The sequence below is a fragment of the Mus pahari genome, chromosome 13 (assembly GCF_900095145.1).
Source record: "Mus pahari chromosome 13, PAHARI_EIJ_v1.1, whole genome shotgun sequence".
Classification (NCBI taxonomy): domain Eukaryota; kingdom Metazoa; phylum Chordata; class Mammalia; order Rodentia; family Muridae; genus Mus; species Mus pahari.
The window spans coordinates 62,265,377-62,271,306 of NC_034602.1; the positions used below are offsets into that span (position 1 = coordinate 62,265,377).

The 5,930-nt window shown below is 36.0% G+C and overlaps 1 protein-coding gene across 3 annotated transcripts in view; it reads left to right on the forward strand.

The window, feature by feature from the left end:
• Gabrb1 (gamma-aminobutyric acid type A receptor beta1 subunit) overlaps positions 1-5,930 on the forward strand; it is a 441,447-nt gene that overhangs the window by 164,070 nt on the left and 271,447 nt on the right. The window lies entirely within an intron of this gene.

The window sequence follows — 5,930 nt, forward strand, 5'->3', positions numbered from 1 at the left end:
GCTCTTTCCCCGGCAGTGCAGCGGTGCAAAGATGGCTCTGTGTTGAAATTTTGATGGGCAATCCATTGAATCTGTGGATCACTTTTGTCAGGGTAGCCATTTTTACTATATTAATCCATCTGGTTCATAAGCATGGGAGAGTTTTTTTTGTTTTCTAATATTTTCTTCAACTTGTTTCTTCAATGACTTGAAAGTATTTATTATTATTATTATTAATAATAATAATTATTATTATTATTTTATTGTTATTATTATTAAAGTCTTTCACATTTTTGGTTAAAAATATTCCCAAGATACTTCATATTATTTGAGACTATTATGAAAGGGATTGTTTCTATGATTTCTTTCTCAGACAATATGTCATTTGTATATAGGATACTACTGATTTTTGGGAGTTAATTTTACATCCAACTACTTTGTTTTATCAGGTTTATCAGCTGTAGAAATTTCCTGGTAAAGTTTGGCATCACTTATGTATACTATCAAACCTTCTATAGAGACACTTTGACTTCTTTCTTCCAATTTGTATCCCTGTGATCCCCTTCAGTTGTTTTATTGCTCTAGCTAAATTTTCCAGTATTATATTGAATAAGTATGGAGAAAGAGGACTACATTTTTCCTGTTCCTAATATCAGTGGAACTGCTTTTGAGTTTCTTTCCATAGTGGATATGATGAAATTGGCATTGGAAATCGTAATTCAGTGACTTGTTTTAAGAGTTTTCTGAGAAATTCCCCTGGAACCGTTACCCACTGTATTTGATTTGGTAAGTCAGATGAATATAAATCCATCTTCTTATGTCAATATTTAAGATTTTTGAATATGTCCAAAGAACTATTACCTAGGAAGCCCTCTAAAATATCTAAGTGGAAATGACACTTGATTCTTGGGTGGCATAATAATAGCTTATTCCATAAGTCTATCACATGCATTTGGGATTCTATTCTTTAATTATCTTTTTTTATGTTAAAGCACAATCATGTCATTTTCTGTATCCTTTTCCATACTCCAAACCCTTGCATATGCCTCTTATTGCTCTTGTTCAAATTTATAGCCTCTGTTTGCATTAATTGTTGTTATATGTGTATGTGCACATATATGTATGCAAGCATGTGTGTTTGTGTGTGAGTGTGTGTGTATGTGTGCCAAACACACAAATACACCCTGTTCACTGTGTGTGTTACTTACATGCATGTTTTCAAGGATAACCATTTGGTAGTGGATAACCAGTTGGTGTGCTCTGCCCTGGGACAGACTGTTTCACCTACTCTCAGTTTTCATTAGTTGCCTGTAGCTCTTTGTGAATGGTAGAGGCCTCTTGAGTTATTCATGCCTAGAGAAATTACACATAGTTTTGTTGTTTCTGAAAAAATATTATTTGCTATTTTTGCTAGAATTATAGATCCATTTACATTGGTAATGAACAGAAAATCTGGATATTAATTATTTTAATTTGTGTATTAATCTTCAATAATGTTATTTGAGGGTGAGCAAATGTTTCAGAATAGAAATGCAGTAAGATTAGCTAACACTGGTACACATCACATTGATATAAAGTGACTCAAGCATACTATGCCACTTAATTTACATTTTAACAAACAGGTTTGGTCATCTATATCCTTGGTGACACAGAACAATGAATAATCACCTTTGGGTAGCTCTGAATCAAGTGAGACAGAAATTATCAGAAAACTATTCAGGAGATAGTAATATCCAAGGAAATGAGGAGTATTAGAAGTCCTCAAAAAAGTGAGTGGCTAACTCTGAAATCAAATGTCCCAGGAATTTATCTTCTTCTACACTTTCAAGACCTTTGTGGTAAGCAACCTGTTTCTGTCTACCTATCATTCCTGGGTCACGTGGCTGTGTTCCTTCCTAGGTTTGTTCTTTCAAGCTGTGACTCACAACAACTTACTTGTGTCCTTGGTATGTATGTGCCAATCACACCCACAATACATCTTATATATAGGGCATTGGCACTGCTAGCACCTAGTCATCAAATATTCTCATTGCAATTTTGTCTACTTACACAGGTCACAAAACTGGTAGATATCATGATATTCCCTTCTTATCCATCCAAATTAAATCAAGTGTTGACTTAAAGATTCCATCTATTTCTATTTTCTTCCTACTTTTTGCTATCAGTGCTGTATTAAATTAACTGTTATTTGTTCTCTAGGTTAATATAAGATGTTATTAAATAAATATTAGTCCACTCAATAGTGTGGTTTCCTTACCACAGAGATGTAAGGGAAGAAAAGTGGAGCCACACTGAGTTTTTTGAGTGCTCAATGTCAGGGAAAATTCTAGCCATGAGCTGCATATATTACTAAATAGAAGAACTGAGATACTTGGAAATAAACAAAGCAAAGTCTCTCCATCTGGTCTATATTCTCCTCAAATAAGAAATATATATTACAACGTTTTCTTCTCAGCATCTGGCATAACTCTGTGATTAACAGCAAACAATCACAAGATCTCTTTTTTCCTTTTTAAAGATTAATATAATAGTTTTATTGGTAGATAGAAATACATCATTTCTTACAGTACATCTCCACTTTTATGAAACAACATACAATTAAAGTGAACCTAAAATTAAATACTTACATATTTTTCAGTGTTATATTTACTGAAACACATGTATGCCTCTGTTCATATACATACATGTACATATTTGAACATTGTATTTTTTCTAGTTGTTATGGAAGAAAGTGTGTATAAGATGTGCTTATGACTTTGAAAAGATTACTACTATTATCTCTCATTTATCACATTTTTATCTTCTGTTTTGTTCTTTTTTCATTAATTAATTTATTTATTCACTTTGAATCACAATCATAGCCCACTCCACCCCCTGGTTCTCTCCCACACAGCCCCTTTGCCTAAACCCCTTATCCTCTGAAAAGGCGGAGACATCCAGGTTATCATCCCTTCCTGTTACATCAAGTGGCTTCAGGACTAGACACATTTTCTACCACTGAGGCCAAACAAGGCAGATCAGTTAGGGGAATAGGATCTACAGACAGGCAACAGACTCAGGAACAGGTGCCATGCCAGTTGTTGGGGGCCTGCATGAAGTCCAAGCTGCAAATCTGCTACATATGGGGAGGATGCCTAGGTCTAGCCCATGCTTGCTCTTTGGTTGATAGTTCAGTCTCTGGGAGCTCCCAAGGGTCCAGGTTGGTTGATTATGTTGGTCTTCTTGTGGCATACATGTTGTCTTCAGGTCCCTCAATACTTCTCTCAAGTCTTCCACAAGACTCCTTGGGCTCTGTCTAATGTTTGGCTGTAGGTCTCGGAATCTGTTTTCATGAACTGCTTCTTGGAGCTCTCAGATGTCAGTTATGCTAGGCTTCTGTCTGCAAACATAAGAGAATATCATTAATAGAATCAAGGATTGGTTCTTGACCTTGAGATAAGTCTCAAGGTGGGCCAAACTTTGGTTGGATATTCACTACTTCTCTGCTCCATCTTAGTCCCTTCATGTCTTATAGCTAGGCCACATTTTGAGCTGAGGGCTTTGTGGTAAGGTTGGTATCCTTATCCTTCCATTTGGAGTCCTCCCTGGCTACAGAAGATGGTTACCTCAGGCTCCATATCCCCCACTGCTAGAAGACTCAGAGTTGCCCCCATAGACACCCAGGGGTCTCCCCCATCTCTGTCCCAGGTCTCTGGCATGTCCTAGATATGATTCCCCTGTTGACCCCCAATTTCTATTCTTTCCTGATCCCTGACCCAGTTCCCTTCCTCATCCCCATTACTGCCCAGATTCCTCCATCCATTCATCTTCAATGTCTGTTTTATTTCCTCTTCTGATGAAGGTTCAAGCAGTCTCCCTTAGGCCTCCTTTTTGTTCTTTAGCTTCTTTGGATCTATGGATTGTAGCATGGTTATCCTGTACTTTATGGTTAATATGCACTTATAAGTGAGTACATACGATGCATGTTCTCTTCCGTCTTGGTTATCTCACTAAGGACATTTTTAGTTCCATCCATTTGCCTGCAAAATATATGATGGTCTTGTTTTTAATAACTGTGTAGTATTATATTGTGTAAATGAACCATATTTTCTTTATCAGTTCTTCAGTCGAGGCACATCTTGGTTGTTTCTAGTTTCTGACTATTATGAATAAAGCTGTTATGAATATACTTGAGCAAATGTCCTTGTGGGATCGTGAAGCATCTTTTAGGTATATGCTTAGGAATGGTATACCTGAGTTTTGAGATAAAACTATTCTCAATTTTCTGAGAAACTGCCAAAGTGATTTCAGAGTGGTTGTACAAGTTTGCGTTCCTACCATTAATGGAGGAGTGATCCTTTTATTCTACATCCTTGCCATCAAGAGCTGTAACTTAAGATTTTCATCTTAGCCATTTTGACAGGATCTTTGTGATTTGCATTTCCGCAATGAGTATCAGCATGGAACATTTCTTTTTTTTTTTCAAATTTTTATTAGATATTTTCTTCATTTACATTTTAAATGCTATCCCAAAAGTCCCCTATACCCTCCCCCAGCCCTGCTCCCCTATTCACCCACTCCCACTTCTTGGCCCTGGCTTTCCCCTGAACTGGGGCATATAAAGTTTGCAAGACCAAGGGGCCTCTCTTCCCATTTCTTTTAGTGTTTCTTGGCTATTAGAGATTTCTGTTGAGAATTCTCTGTTTAGCTCTGTAAGCCACTTTTCAATTGGGTTATTTGGGTTGTTGGTATCTAGCTTCTTGAATCCTTATATATTTTGTATATTAGTCTTCTGTCAGATAAAGGGTTGGTGAAGATCTTTTCCCATTTTGTAGTCTATCTTTCTGTCCTATCATGGTGTCTTTTACCTTATAAAAGCTTTTCAGTTTCATGATGTCCCATTTATTAATTGTTGATCTTTATGCCTGAGCTATAGGTGTTCTGTTCAAGAAGTTGTATCCTCTACCAATGTGTTCAAGGCTATTCCTCACTTTTCTTCTATTGGTTTAATATATTTGGTTTTATGTTGAGGCCTTTGATGCACTTTGATTTGTGTTTTGTGCAGGGTGAACAATATGAGTTTATTTGTACTTTTCTACATCCAGAGATCTTGTGAGATCAAGCACAATTTTTTGAAGATGCGTTTTTTTTTTTTTTAACCATTGTATGATTTTTGCTTCTCTATCAAAAAAATAGTATTTATAGGTTCATGGGTCTATTTCTAGGCCTTTGATTCAGTTCCATCTATCAACCTGTCTTGTTTCTATACCAATAGCTTATGGTTTTTATTACTGATTCTCTAATACAGCTTGAAGTCAGGGATGGTGATACCTTCAGAAATTCTTTTATTCTACAGGATTGTTTTAGCTATCCTGGGTTTTTTGTTTGTTTGTTTGTTTTTCATATGAAGTTGAGAATTGTTCTATCAAGCTTTGTAAAGAATCATGTTGGAATTTTATTGGGAATTGCATTGAATCAATAAATAGATTTTGGTAAGATGGCCACTTTCACCATGTTAATCCTACAGATCCTTGAGCATGGAACATGTTTCCAACTTCTGATATCGTCAATTTTTTTCAAAGACTTGAAGTTCTTGTCATAGAGGCCTTTCACTTGCTTGCTTAGAGTTACCCCAAGATATTTTATATTATTTGTGGCTATTGTGAAGTGTGGTGTCTCCCTACCTTTTTTTTTTCAGCCCACGAATCTTTTGTATAAAGGAGGACTACTGAATTTTTGTAGTTCAAACACTTTGTTGAAGCTACTATCAGCTGTAGTACTTCTCTGATAGAATTTCTGGGACCACTTATATATACTCTCATAGCATCTGAAAATAGTGATACTTTGAATTCTATTCCAATTTGTATTCTCTTGATCTGTTTTAATTGTCTTATTGTTCTAGCTAGAACTTCAAGTACTATATGGATGTGTGTGTGTGTGTGTGTGTGTGTGTGTGTGTGTGTGTGTGTGTG